Here is a 16313-nt window from a genome sequence, read left to right as displayed (position 1 = left end):
CAGCTAAAGGTAAGTCCTCACATGACGTTCATAAGACTAGCTGGGATTCCTAAGTATTTCCTCCTCCATACATGCCACGACGTGATTCTGTACTCAGTCCCTGACACCACAGCCAGCCCAGGAACAATTAATTAGAAGTTGGAGGTGCTAACAAGGAGACATATAATCCCTGACTTTGGCAACTCATCAATTTCTTTGTGTGAGTCTATTTTCTTAAGAAAAAAAAAAAACAATTTTAAATGAATCACCTGCTCTGTTGCCTGCCACCGCTGCCGGGTCCCGAGTGGTTCACTGCACCAGGAAGACAGATTCCAGACACCAGGAACTCGCACCTCCAATCCCAGACGCTATGTCCAGCAAAGGCTCCGTGGTTCTGGCCTAGTGGTGGCCTGGACACCTCCCGCATCCTCATGTGACTGAAGGACAAGGCTATGTCATTGCCTACCTGGCCAATATTGGCCAGAAGAAAGACTTGGAGGAAGCCAGGAAGAAGGCACCGAAGCTTGGAGCCAAAAAGGTGTTCATTGAGGACATCAGCAGGGAGTTTGTGGAGTTCATCTGGCCAGCTATCCAGTCCAGCACACTGTATGAGGACCAGCACACTGTATGAGGACCGCTACCTCCTGGGGACCTCTCTCACCAGGCCCTGCATCAACTGCAAACAAGTGGAAATCCTCCAGCGGGAGGGGGCCAAGTATGTGTCCCATGGCGCCACAGGAAAGGGGAAGGATCAGGTCCGGTTTGAGCTCACTTGCTACTTGCTGGCCCCCCAGATAAAGGTCATTGCTCCCTGGGGGATGCCCGAGTTCTACAACTGGTACAAGGGCCGCAATGACCTGATGGAATATGCAAAGCAACGTGGGACTCCCATCCTGGTCACTCCCAAGAACCTGTGGAGGATGGACGAGAACCTCATGCACATCATCAGCTACGAGGCTGGAATCCCGGAGAATACCAAGAATCAAGTGCCTCCAGGTCTCTACACGAAGACCCAGGACCCAGCCAAAGCCCCCAACACCCCTGACATTCTCGAGATCGAGTTCAAAAAAGGGGTCCCTGTGAAGGTGACCAACGTCAAGGATGGCTCACCCACCAGACCTCCGTGGAGCTCTTCGTGTGCCGAACGAAGTTGCAGGCAAGCACGGCGTGGGCTATATTGCCATGGCTGAGAACAGCTTCATTGGATGAAGGTCTGAGGTATCTACCAGACCCCAGCAGGCATCATCCTTTACCATGCTCATTTAGACATCAAGACCTTCACCATGGACTGGGAAATGCACAAAACCAAACAAGGCCTGGGCTTGAAATTTGCTGAGCTGATATACTCCGGTTTCTGGCACAGCCCTCAGTGCGAATTTGTCTGCCCCTGCCTTGCCAAGTCCCAGGAGCAGGTGGAAGGGAAAGTGCAGGTGCCTGTCCTCAAGGGTCAGGTGTACGTCCTTGGCCGGGAGTCCCCACTCTCTCTCTACAACGAGGAGCTGGTGAGCATGAACGTGCAGGGTGATTATGAGCCAATTGATGACACCGGGTTCATCATCAATTCCCTCAGACTGAAGGAATACCATTGTCTCCATAGTAAGGTCACCGACAGATAGATCCCTGTACAATGAGGAGCTGGGGCCTCCTCACTTTACAGCGCCCCCAAGTACAGGTGCTAATTGTTGTGATAATTTGTAATTGTGACTTGTTCTCCCCAGCTGGCAACCTAGTGGGGGCTGCCAGGACCCAGCTTTGTTCCATGATCCCCCTGAAGCCTGCAGACACCATCATCGAAGGGAAGGGTGGGGGGCAGCTGTGGTGGAGAGCTATACAATTACAATTAAAAGAAAAAAAAAGCCTGGGTGCGGTGGCTCACACTTGTAATCCCAGCACTTTGGGAGGCTGAGGTGGGTGGATCATGAGGTCAGGAGTTTGAGATCAGCCTGACCAACACGGTGAAACCCCGTCTCTACTAAAAATACAAAAATTAGCTGGGCATGGGGGTGAGTGCTTGTAATCCCAGCTACTCAGGAGGCTGAGACAGGAGAATTGCTTGAATCTGGGAGGCAGAGGTTGTAGTGAGCCGAGATTATGCCACGGCACTCCAGCCTGGGCAACAAAGCAAGACTCTGTCTCAAAAAAAAAAAAGAAAAAAGAAAAAGAAAAAAAATGAAGTCTCTTGAAAAAGATTTGCCAAAATAGGCTAGTACTGTGTGATTAAAAAGAAAAATAGTGGGTTAATACAATAAACATTTGTGTCAGCATATCTGTGGGTCAGAAATTCAGGAGCTGCTTAAATGGTTGGTTTTGGCTCAGAGATTTTTCAAGAGGCTGTGCTCAAGATGTCAGCTCAGGTTGCCACCATCTGAAAGCTTGAATGGAGCTGTAAAATCCATTTCCATGATGGCTAACTCACATGGCTGTTGGTGGCAGGCCGCAGTTTCTTAACACATGGACCTCTCCATAGGTCAGCTGGAGTGTCTTCATGACAATGTAGCTGGCTGCTTTCTGGAGAGAGAACAAGGAGAAAGCCTTGTATACCCTAATGTTAAACATTACACACTTTCACCTCAACCATATTCAGTTCATCAGAAACAGGTCACTAAATACAACCCACAGTTAAGAAGAGGGAAATCAGAGCCCATCTTTCAAAGGGAAGATTAACATTGTGTTGACATATTTTAAAAACCACCACAGGGTCTATTCCAGGCTTTTGCTGTATTCTGCAATGCCTGCATTACAAGTCAGGGCAGCTCCTAAAGATGATACACTCTTTTTTTATTTTATTTTTTATCATGACTTTTGACATTATATTATTATTTTTATTTCCACCGGTTTTGGGGGAACAGGTGGTATTTGGTTACATAAGTAAGTTCTTTAGTGGTGATTTGTGAGATTTTGCTGCATCTGTCACCTGTGCAGTATACACTGTACCCAAAAGATTATCCACTCTAAACTGGATATAATGCTGATCCTATGCATGTCATTAACAGTGGCCTATACTGAGGGAGAGAGTCAGGAAACAAGAGACAATGCAAGGCACTATGGTTCCTTTTAAGGCTTTATAAAGTGATTTAAAATCTGCACTGGCAATTTCAGGACAGTTTGTATAAATAAGTAATAGGGTTACACAGTTGCACCTCTCATGGACAGTTTGACTGCCTACTAAAATTGAGTCTGAAGTGCTTCAGAGGATATGCTAACATTGGACAGTCAGCCTCCAAATCCCCCACACTTATCTGAGCATGTTCAACTATACCGTCTTCTTCTCTCTGCTAAGCTGAAGTCAATGTATTGACGTCTTGGTGGAAGAGTGAACAAGAGTTGCTAAACTATTCCCTGGATGGAAAACTAAAGAGAGAAGGTGTCTCCTTGTTCCTATGAGTCAGGACATTTAAGTCAAACTCTGCTAAATATTCCTCTATGGATCAATGGAGGAGACATCAGCCCCCAAAATGAATATTCTTCGGCGTCCACTGTTTTTGTGGCTTACTCTGCTTGGATGTTACTCCCAGAATGTTGTATTCAGGGAGTAATGTAGAAACCTTTCTCTCCCTCTCTCTCTCTCTCTGTTCCCCACTCTCTCTCCCTGTCTTGCACACACACTCACTTATGCATATACCATCCTAGCTAATGTATCAGATTTTTTTTAAAAAATTGAAACTTTTAGAACACTAGTGTCTCATGTAGATGTTGATGAAACCATAATATATCCTTGGTTATGCTGACTGACACCTTTGTGAGGTGTCTAGCATTCCCAGAGTACAGAAAGTATTTTTTCAAAAGTAATAATGATGTTGATAATGATAATAAAGTGTATATTATGTTTCACAAGTTGTATTAGTGGCTTAGTATACATTCTCTTATTCATTTATCACAACACTGAGAGGTGAATAATATTATTGTTATGTCCACTTGACAAATGAAGAAACTGAACCTTGAAATTCAGTGGCTTGCCTGAGGTCAGTCAGCAGATAAGTGGCAAAGTAGGGCTTCCAACCCAGGAAATCTGAGGCCAGATTCCACATTGGTACCTAGCACTGACTTTAGTCAGAATGAGTGTCGCAGATGATTACTTAGTAGAGAAGCGAATGGATGAAGAAGGAAAAGAGTAAGGTCTTGTTGAGTCTTTCTCTCTAAACAGTATCATGGCCGCCAATTATAAGGCTTGATCACTCATTATTTGGACATATATTTTTGTGTCTCAACTAGACTGGCAACTTAATGAACAAATCTTGTCTCATGGGATTATCTATTCCCTCCAGGGTAAATAGAAAATTCTGGATAAATTAACTCTATAATAGAAAAAAAATTCATGTGACTCAAAAGTCTCAGAAGATTATATCACCTCTTCATGTTCAGTAATTTATTCTTTATTTCTGAATTTCTTAATGTACCGAATAATAATACCCACCTCTTAAACATTCATGAGTATAAAACTAAATAATATACATATTAAAAATAACATAATCTATCACGTAATAGGCACTCAATGTAATTCCTCATTATTAATATTATTACATATACAAGTTTCCATTGGTCCAAAATAAAATATCTAGATATGGATATATATATATATTATATATACACACACATACATATATATATACACACTACTACTTCTGCTATTTGAAATGACTACCATTTATTATGTATTTCATATCCTGCATGCATTTTAGACAGTGAATCTTATATATTACTAATTTTAACAATGAGACTCTGAGGCTCAGAGAGGTCTGCCAATTTACCCATGATCACACTGCTAGAACGGGCAAGTGCCAGAATATAAACTTAAATCTGTGTGATTCTAAAGCCAGTGCTATCTCCGCTAAAATGAAGGACATAATCTGAACCAGGTTCTCTTTGTCTGCTTCTCTCAAAATGTGAAGTTAGGATTTTCACCACATATACATGGTATTCCAGGTAGGAATTCTGCTTGTTTCTCATTGCATAGGCATACCCTTACATCCTATCCTGAAATGGAACATTGTTTTCAGAGGAGAAATTCCACCTTTTTTATGAGGCTATTGATATTGCCACGCTGTCATTTCAAAGAAGATAGACTTGGAGAAGGCAGTCACCACAATCCTGTTGGACAGTAGCATTCCTCACTGATGTGAGGAATCTAAAATCAAAACTAGAAAAAGGTAATTTACTCTCATTGACCTACAACTGAGAAGACAGAGCAGACTTGCTTCTTAAAAAAGTAGTAACTGGCCGGGCGCGGTGGCTCACGCCTATAATCCCAGCACTTTGGGAGGCCGAGGCGGGTGGATCACGAGGTCAGGAGATCAAGACCATCCCGGCTAACACGGTGAAACCCCGTCTCTACTAAAAAGACAAAAAAAAAAAAAATTAGCCGGGCATGGTGGCAGGCGCCTGTAGTCCCAGCTACTCAGGAGGATGAGGCAGGAGAATGGCATGAACCCGGGGAATGGAGCTTGCAGCGAGTCGAGATCTTGCCACTACACTCCAGCCTGTGCCACAGAAACAGACTCTGACTCCGTCTCAAAAAAAAAAAAAAAAAAAAAGTAGTTACTGATCCAGCATTTCTCAGGACAGTCATGGAAAAGAGAAAGTCCATTCAGGTCACAGCTACCTGTCTTCTATGGCAGTAAACATCCTTTCTATTGTAACAAAGGGCACCTAGTATTACTCCCTAATGAGTAATCACTATGAAAGCAATTCTGTTAACAAAGGCCAAAATGTCAGTTTCTTACCAGCTAGCCTAAGCATTATGTATAATTAATAACTCCTCCCTTTTCTTAAATCAGATTAACAAAACAAGTGTGTTTTTAAAATATAACCAACCTTGGGATCTGAATAGGACAGGGGTAGGGGAAGTGTAATGTTTACCAACCACACTGCTTTCAGAGTTTTTACATTTATGTTTATGCTACTTTTCTACGAAGTGAGTGGAAAATAGATACCCTTTTTGAATACTGATTATATTTACATTGAGTATTCTTAATTTGTTATCAGTAGTGGAAGGTTATATGTAAGAAAATATAAGTTATCAATAATTTTTAATCATATGGCCTTCTGAAATCCGCTCATAGATACTTAGTAGCTTTACTTCATTTTCCTGACTCTTCTTATTCTGATAATTAAATCAGAAATATACTGTTAGCGATATCAAGTATAACAACTAACAACTATTGAGTGCTTACTCTTGCCCAGACACTCACAATCTCACTTACTCATCACAAAAACTCCATGAGATAGGTATTATTATTTATTCTGTTTTACAGTTGAGAAAACTGAGGCTTAGAGGTTTTAAACCAACTTGCTTAAAAAGTCCTTACTCTTAATCAAAGTCGGAGTAAATACTTCATACCAGGTATGTCAGTCATTAGTCTCTGCCCTTAACTACCACATTAGAGTACTTCCTTATAAAGAAAGGAGAAGCCCAAAGCGGTAAAAATGTTGCATTCTAAACATGTCTGATTTGGTCAGAGTATTTCCTAAAAAGCATTCCAACTCCCATTTCCATTTTCTTGGTGGCCTAGTCCAACCCAAGAACTTTCCTTGGTCTACAAGACAAGAACAAGCAACTGTAGTAAGAATTCACTTATGCCATCTATTCCATGAATACTTACTGAAGACCTAGTCTGCATCCAGATCTGTAGACTAAATACTAAAGAAACATTGTCTCAAGAAATAGAGTCTACCCAGTCAGTGCACAAACTACATGTAGAAACACAGAGCTGGACATCTGCCTCAGAATGATCCAGTGGAAGTGTCATCACAGCTGAGACCTGAAGAGGATGAGGGTATTTTCCAAGGCAATGTGTATTTATATGAGCTGTGGCCTCAGTACGTCCTCTTCTCTCCTCCAGATTATTAAGACTGGTCCTCTTTGTGGATTTTGCAAAATTAAAATAATAATTCCAACCATCTATCAGTTAAGTAAAAAAACAAATGTAATATTTTATATCTAAAGGAATGTAACAGGACCATAATATTATGATGCAGGAGGTGAAGAAGATAGATGCACAACTTTCAGTGACCTTAGCAGACTATCAGCATTTCACTGAGCCATTCTCTTTCTTGTCATTGCTGCATAAATATGTATGTAAAAGCATATATAAATACACAAGTAACTGAGGGCCACTCAGCCCTTCAGAGTATAGAAAGGAAAGAAGGTCACAGGCCGATATTCTTATGGTAAGGTGACAGAGCCCCTCAATCCTGTGATTGTAGCATATTCTTTTATTTGAGTAAGGTGTACAGTTGTTGGAGAATTATATAGCTGTCACTCAAAATGATGTAATCTACTCATTGGTCAACCCAAGCAGTAAGTACTTTAGCTCCTCCAGTTGCTGTCAAGCCCACAGGGAGTGCTGAAGTCAACTACTGCCCTGGCTTGAAGACCTCAGGGAAATAGAAAATTGGGTGCTTTCCTTGCAACATGAATTGGCACTCAAATGAACCCTGGTGGGGATGGGAAATTAGGATTAATGAGAACAATGCGTCTGTGTTCTTTTGCTGAAACATTGGTTCATTTCTCTTTCAATTGACACCCAAGATGATGATGATGATGATGATGATGATGATGATGATGATGATGATTTTGCCTACAAAGATTTTATTAGGGAAAAAAAAGTGGCAGATTTGCCATCCTAGAGCCTGCTGAATGACAAATGCCACACTTGTATGTGTACATAGGATAAGATGGTAAGCTTTGTAAATGTTTCCTAGCAGGAAACAAATTCCAGGCAAAGGGAAGAGCATATGCAAAGAAAACATAGTATGTTCCTAACTTTGAGCAGTATTTTTGTCTGGATCATAAAGGTTCTGGTGAAGAATGTCAAAAATGTTTAGAGGACTAAACAGGAGCCAGTGCACAGGTCATGTCAAGAATTTTGGCTTAAGTTAGCTGGTCTAATTAGATCATGCTATTTAGAGTGCAGTGAGAAGTTTCCTAAGAGAAGGTGCTGGACAGCTGGACGGGCGGAGCAAGATGGCCGAATAGGAACAGCTCCAGTCTCCAACTCCCAGCGCGAGCGACACAGAAGACCGGTGATTTCTGCATTTTCAACTGAGGTACTGGGGTCATCTCTCTAGGGAGTGCCGGACAATCGGTGCGGGTCAGCTGCTGCAGCCTGACCAGCGTGAGCTGAAGCAGGGCGAGGCATCGCCTCACCTGGAAGCGCAAGGGGGAAGGAAATCCCTTTTCCTAGCCAGGGGAACTGAGACACACAACACCTGGAAAATCGGGTAACTCCCACCCCAATACTGCGCTTTAAGGAAACAGGCACACCAGGAGAATATATCCCACACCTGGCCGGGAGGGTCCCACGCCCACGGAGCCTCCCTCACTGCTAACACAGCCGTCTGCGGCGATCTATCCGCAAGGCAGCAGCGAGGCTGGGGGAGGGGCGCCCGCCATTGCTGAGGCTTAAGTAGGTAAACAAAGCCGCTGGGAAGCTCGAACTGGGTGGAGCTCACAGCAGCTCAAGGAAGCCTGCCTGTCTCTGTAGACTCTACCTCTGCGGACAGCGCACAGCTGCAGTCCATTAGGGGAAAGAGCGGGGCCGCTGCAGACCCGAACGACTCTGTCTGACAGCTTTGGGGAGAGCCGTGGATCTCCTAACGCGGAGGTTGAGATCTGAGAACGGACAGACTGCCTGCTCAGGTGGGTCCCTGACCCCTGAGTAGCCTAGCTGGGAGACATCCCCCACTAGGGGCAGTCTGATACCCCACACCTCACAGGGTGGCGTCACCCCTGAGAGGAAACTTCCAAAGAAAGAATCAGACAGGTACACTCGCTGTTCAGCAATATTCTATCTTCGGCAACCTCTGCTGCTGATACCCAGGCAAACAGGGTCTGGAGTGGACCTCAAGCAATCTCTAACAGACCAACAGACAGTCCTTCTGACTGTCAGACGGAAAACTATCAAACAGGAAGGACACCTATACCAAAACCCCATCAGTACGTCACCATCATCAAAGTCCAGAGACAGATAAAACCACAAAGATGGGGAAGAAGCAGGGCAGAAAAGCTGGAAATTCAAAAAATAAGAGCGCATCTCCCCCTGCAAAGGAGCGCAGCCCATCGCCAGCAACGGATCAAAGCTGGTCAGAGAATGACTTTGACGAGATGAGAGAAGAAGGCTTCAGTCCATCAAACCTCTCAGAGCTAAAGGAGGAATTACGTACCCAGCGCAAAGAAACTAAAAATCTTGAAAAAAAAGTGGAAGAATTGACAGCTAGACTAATTAATGCAGAGAAGATCATAAACGAAATGACAGAGATGAAAACCATGACACGAGAAATACGTGACAAATGCACAAGCTTCGGTAACCGACTCGATCAACTGGAGGAAAGAGTATCAGCGATTGAGGATCAAATGAATGAAATGAAGCGAGAAGAGAAACCAAAAGAAAAAAGAAGAAAAAGAAATGAACAAAGCCTGCAAGAAGTATGGGATTATGTAAAAAGACCAAATCTACGTCTGATTGGGGTGCCTGAAAGTGAGGGGGAAAATGGAACCAAGTTGGAAAACACTCTTCAGGATATCATCCACGAGAACTTCCCCAACCTAGTAGGGCAGGCCAACATTCAAATTCAGGAAATACAGAGAACGCCACAAAGATACTCCTCCAGAAGAGCAACTCCAAGACACATAATTGCCAGATTCACCAAAGTTGAAATGAAGGAAAAAATCTTAAGGGCAGCCAGAGAGAAAGGTCGGGTTACCCACAAAGGGAAGCCCATCAGAATAACAGCAGACCTCTCGGCAGAAACTCTACAAGCCAGAAGAGAGTGGGGGCCAATATTCAACGTTCTTAAAGAAAAGAATTTTAAACCCAGAATTTCATATCCAGCCAAACTAAGCTTCATCAGTGAAGGAGAAATAAAATCCTTTACAGATAAGCAAATGCTTAGAGATTTTGTCACCACCAGGCCTGCCTTACAAGAGACCCTGAAGGAAGCCCTAAACATGGAAAGGAACAACCGGTACCAGCCATTGCAAAAACATGCCAAAATGTAAAGACCATCGAGGCTAGGAAGAAACTGCATCAACTAACGAGCAAAATAACCAGTTAATATCATAATGACAGGATCAAGTTCACACATAACAATATTAACCTTAAATGTCAATGGACTAAATGCTCCAATTAAAAGACACAGACTGGCAAACTGGATCAAGAGTCAAGACCCATCAGTCTGCTGTATTCAGGAGACCCATCTCACATGCAGAGACATACATAGGCTCAAAATAAAGGGATGGAGGAAGATCTACCAAGCAAATGGAGAACAAAAAAAAGCAGGGGTTGCAATCCTAGTCTCTGATAAAACAGACTTTAAACCATCAAAGATCAAAAGAGACAAAGAAGGCCATTACATAATGGTAAAGGGATCAATTCAACAGGAAGAGCTAACTCTCCTAAATATATATGCACCCAATACAGGAGCACCCAGATTCATAAAGCAAGTCCTTAGAGACCTACAAAGAGACTTAGACTCCCATACAATAATAATGGGAGACTTCAACACTCCACTGTCAACATTAGACAGATCAACGAGACAGAAAGTTAACAAGGATATCCAGGAATTGAACTCATCTCTGCACCAAGCGGACCTAATAGACATCTATAGAACTCTCCACCCCAAATCAACAGAATATACATTCTTCTCAGCACCACATCGCACTTATTCCAAAATTGACCACATAATTGGAAGTAAAGCACTCCTCAGCAAATGTACAAGAACTGAAATTATAACAAACTGTCTCTCAGACCACAGTGCAATCAAACTAGAACTCAGGACTAAGAAACTCAATCAAAACCGCTCAACTACATGGAAACTGAACAACCTGCTCCTGAATGACTACTGGGTACATAACGAAATGAAAGCAGAAATAAAGATGTTCTTTGAAACCAATGAGAACAAAGATACAACATACCAGAATCTCTGGGACACATTTAAAGCAGTGTGTAGAGGGAAATTTATAGCACTAAATGCCCACAAGAGAAAGCAGGAGAGATCTAAAATTGACACTCTAACATCACAATTAAAAGAACTAGAGAGGCAAGAGCAAACACATTCAAAAGCTAGCAGAAGGCAAGAAATAACTAAGATCAGAGCAGAACTGAAGGAGATAGAGACACAAAAAACCCTCCAAAAAATCAATGAATCCAGGAGTTGGTTTTTTGAAAAGATCAACAAAATTGACAGACCGCTAGCTAGACTAATAAAGAAGAAAAGAGAGAAGAATCAAATAGACGCAATAAAAAATGATAAAGGGGATATCACCACCGACCCCACAGAAATACAAACAACCATCAGAGAATACTATAAATGCCTCTACGCAAATCAACTAGAAAATCTAGAAGAAATGGATAATTTCCTGGACACTTACACTCTTCCAAGACTAAACCAGGAAGAAGTTGAATCCCTGAATAGACCAATAGTAGGCTCTGAAATTGAGGCAACAATTAATAGCCTACCCACCAAAAAAAGTCCAGGACCAGATGGATTCACAGCTGAATTCTACCAGAGGTACAAGGAGGAGCTGGTACCATTCCTTCTGAAACTATTTCAATCAATAGAAAAAGAGGGAATCCTCCCTAACTCTTTTTATGAGGCCAACATCATCCTGATACCAAAGCCTGGCAGAGACACAACAAAAAAAGAGAATTTTAGACCAATATCCCTGATGAACATCGATGCAAAAATCCTCAATAAAATACTGGCAAACCGGATTCAGCAGCACATCAAAAAGCTTATCCACCATGATCAAGTGGGCTTCATCCCTGGGATGCAAGGCTGGTTCAACATTCGCAAATCAATAAACGTAATCCAGCATATAAACAGAACCAAAGACAAGAACCACATAATTATCTCAATAGATGCAGAAAAGGCTTTTGACAAAATTCAACAGCCCTTTATGCTAAAAACGCTCAATAAATTTGGTATTGATGGAACGTACCTCAAAATAATAAGAGCTATTTATGACAAACCCACAGCTAATATCATACTGAATGGGCAAAAACTGGAAAAATTCCCTTTGAAAACTGGCACAAGACAGGGATGCCCTCTCTCACCACTCCTATTCAACATAGTGTTGGAAGTTCTGGCTAGGGCAATCAGGCAAGAGAAAGAAATCAAGGGTATCCAGTTAGGAAAAGAAGAAGTCAAATTGTCCCTGTTTGCAGATGACATGATTGTATATTTAGAAAACCCCATCGTCTCAGCCCAAAATCTCCTTAAGCTGATAAGTAACTTCAGCAAAGTCTCAGGATACAAAATTAATGTGCAAAAATCACAAGCATTCTTATACACCAGTAACAGACAAGCAGAGAGCCAAATCAGGAATGAACTTCCATTCACAATTGCTTCAAAGAGAATAAAATACCTAGGAATCCAGCTTACAAGGGATGTAAAGGACCTCTTCAAGGAGAACTACAAACCACTGCTCAGTGAAATCAAAGAGGACACAAACAAATGGAAGAACATACCATGCTCATGGATAGGAAGAATCAATATCGTGAAAATGGCCATACTGCCCAAGGTTATTTATAGATTAATGCCATCCCCATCAAGCTACCAATGACTTTCTTCACAGAATTGGAAAAAACTGCTTTAAAGTTCATATGGAACCAAAAAAGAGCCCGCATTGCCAAGACAATCCTAAGTCAAAAGGACAAAGCTGGAGGCGTCACGCTACCTGACTTCAAACTATACTACAAGGCTACAGTAACCAAAACAGCATGGTACTGGTACCACAACAGAGATATAGACCAATGGAACAGAACAGAGTCCTCAGAAATAATACCACACATCTACAGCCATCTGATCTTTGACAAACCTGACAAAAACAAGAAATGGGGAAAGGATTCCCTATTTAATAAATGGTGCTGGGAAAATTGGCTAGCCATAAGTAGAAAGCTGAAACTGGATCCTTTCCTTACCCCTTATACGAAAATTAATTCAAGATGGATTAGAGACTTAAATGTTAGACCTAATACCATAAAAACCCTAGAAGAAAATCTAGGTAGTACCATTCAGGACATAGGCATGGGCAAGGACTTCATGTCTAAAACACCAAAAGCAACGGCAGCAAAAGCAAAAATTGACACATGGGATCTAATTAAACTAAAGAGCTTTTGCACAGCTAAAGAAACTACCATCAGAGTGAACAGGCAACCTACAGAATGGGAGAAAATTTTTGCAACCTACTCATCTGACAAAGGGCTAATATCCAGAATCTACAAAGAACTCAAACAAATATACAAGAAAAAAACAAACAACCCCATCAAAAAGTGGGGAAAGGATATGAACAGACATTTCTCAAAAGAAGACATCCATACAGCCAACAGACACATGAAAAAATGCTCGTCATCACTCGCCATCAGAGAAATGCAAATCAAAACCACAATGAGATACCATCTCACACCAGTTAGAATGGCAATCATTAAGAAGTCAGGAAACAACAGGTGTTGGAGAGGATGTGGAGAAATAGGAACACTTTTACACTGATGGTGGGATTGTAAACTAGTTCAACCATTATGGAAAACAGTATGGCGTTTCCTCAAGGATCTAGAACTAGATGTACCATATGACCCAGCCATCCCACTACTGGGTATATACCCAAAGGATTATAAATTACTCTACTACAAAGACACATGCACACGTATGTTTATTGCGGCACTATTCACAATAGCAAAGACTTGGAATCAACCCAAATGTCCATCTGTGACAGACTGGATTAAGAAAATGTGGCACATATACACCATGGAATACTATGCAGCCATAAAAAAGGATGAGTTTGCATCCTTTGTAGGGACATGGATGCAGCTGGAAACCATCATTCTTAGCAAACTATCACAAGAAGAGAAAACCAAACACCGCATGTTCTCACTCATAGGTGGGAACTGAACAATGAGATCACTTGGACTCGGGAAGGGGAACATCACACACTGGGGCCTATCATGGGGAGGGGGGAGGAGGGAGGGATTGCATGGGGGAGTTATACATGATATAAACGTCATGCACATGTACCCTAGAACTTAAAGTATAATAAAAAAAAAAAAAAAAAAGGAAAAGTACTGAAAAAAAAAAAAAAAAGAGAAAAAAAAAAAAAAAAAAAAAAAAAAAAAGAGAAGGTGCTAGTCCACTATCTGAGAACTTGAATGAGTGGCTAGAAGATGCTTGACCTCAGATTTCCATAGGTTCTGTCTTCACTGGCATTGAGGAAGAATCCTGAAACGTGCTGAGTTACCAACTATGGTGCATAAATGGTTTATGCTGCCCTAATAAGATTACAAGGAAGGGATCTTCAGTGGTAGATTGCATTATCATTTCCTCTCCATCCTGTAAGAGGATGACACATCCTCGACCACAGTTGTGTCTCTTGCAGTATCCCTGCCCTGAAAGGAGTATACATCCTGTAAAGGAAAATTTTAAATCTCAGGACCTCCCAAACTTCTTATGCAAAAGGATGCTTGTTTAAACCCAGAGGAGGCTGAGTCATTGCAGCACCCTCTTCCAAAGAAATAGCTGTTACTAATGCTGTGCATCAGCAAGATCCTCATGGAAGGGTAAAAGCCTCAGGCATCTGCAAAGGGATGCCCCTACAGATCATTCACAAGTAAATAAATTGCTGGCCTCCCGTAAACAAGGACATGCCAATTGTAACTTTAGGTCTACAATCTAAGTCTAGCTCCTAAAACCCACATTAATAATGTTCATTCCAAGCTTATTTTCCCAAATGCAGAACAAAGTCAAAACTCATTTCTTCAACCTACCCAGAGATGTCTGCATAATTTATTCTTTTTTACTCCTTTTTTTCTCTTCAGAAATTTACCTTATCTTATGGAAAGTGGAGTTTCACAGGAATGCAACTATTCACCTTACTGCCTACCTGCCCCTCTTCCTACATGCCTTCCTCACCTTTAAGGAAATGTATAAATACCAAACTTCCTGAAAACCTCTTTGGAAAAATAGCCACAGTTATGTCTGTGGCACATATTTTCCTCAGATGCATTCTAAAGCTGGTTTAATGAACCTCCATAATTGAGAGATGCCTCAGTCACTCATTTTGGTTATCAATCCCCACTGTGTTGATGTTGGATTTGGCCTTGAGATGTGCTTTGACCAGAAGAATGCAAGTGAATGTGACATACACATCACAGCAAAAGTATTAGGAAGCATCACTTGTTTCTGCCAACCCTCTTGTTCTTCTGTCCTCTACCACAAGAACTGCATGTCCCAAATTGGGTCTGCTCCTTGAACCTATGTCCTGCCATGCAGCAATGAGGAGTTGCAGAGCAGAGCCACAGCAGCTGACTCACAGTCCCTACACATAATGTAAGCCAGAAATACACTGTTATTCTAAGGCACCAAGACAGTGTGGTTATTTGTTACTGCAGCAAATCTGCGTAACATATCTTCTAAGACAGCTCTTTAGATTTCATTGCCAGACAAACAGGAAAATAACAAGCAAAACAAAACAAACAAAATCCTCTGGGTGGGATAGCTACATATGCCTATGGCTGAGCTTTCATCCCATGTGTCAATTCCTATGATTTTGTAATGGTTGTCTGGAGGGCTATGACAAGAATGTTTGCGTAGTCATTTCCAATCTCAACAGGGAAAATTGGCATAATCAACTATTAATGTCTGCCATGAGCATGAAATTGAGAGGTGGTGACACAGATGACATGTTTGCTGGTCTAAAGCCAACTTCTCTTATGCTTCTAGCCTTTCAAAGAAAAAAAATTACGTTTTCCCCTGTATCCATCATCTTTCCTGGATCCTTCTAAAGATTCGTTCCCTCTCACAGGACTCTCACACCTCTGGTTGCAGCAGTAGACAGTGTGATGGCAAATGAGGCTGGACTTTTTCTACCACTGATAATAAAGGATCAGCATAAATACTTATTTTTTTCTCCTTAAATGACCTGTCCATATGCTTCCCCATCTGATCATTCCTTCCTATGCTTCTGAAAGAAGTGATCAGTTTTACTGATCCTCTAACCAGTCTTACACAAAATACATACAGCTCTTCACATGGCTGAAATGAGTATGGGTGTCTTCACAGAACCCCAACCCTGGCAATCCTACTAGCTTGCTCAGGGTTAGGCTGGAACATAAAACTGTGGACCAGCGGCATATTTCATGTGGTAATCAGGCACCTGGCATATGCCATATTCCTTCTCACAAAGACCTACCCTCCAATAACCTCTCTTACATTGCTAGAGCGCCACCTAGAGTTCACTGTAACAAATTTGGTTCCCCAAGCCTCCCTATTAGCTTGCTATGAAAAGGGCCACATTACAGAAGAGAAGGAGGACAGAAGAGAAGCAATTTTTGCCATACATTTCT

General features: G+C 41.9%; 1 pseudogene; it reads left to right on the top strand.

Annotated features, from left to right (window-relative positions):
• The first annotated feature begins 224 nt into the window (after positions 1-224).
• On the top strand, positions 225-1763 carry LOC117064592 (annotated as a pseudogene).
• The last annotated feature ends 14550 nt before the right edge of the window (positions 1764-16313 follow it).

Source organism: Trachypithecus francoisi, unplaced genomic scaffold (genome assembly GCF_009764315.1).
Source record: "Trachypithecus francoisi isolate TF-2019V2 unplaced genomic scaffold, Tfra_2.0 Lachesis_group2, whole genome shotgun sequence".
NCBI classification, from domain to species: domain Eukaryota; kingdom Metazoa; phylum Chordata; class Mammalia; order Primates; family Cercopithecidae; genus Trachypithecus; species Trachypithecus francoisi.
This window is presented reverse-complemented; position numbering and strand designations above follow the sequence as displayed.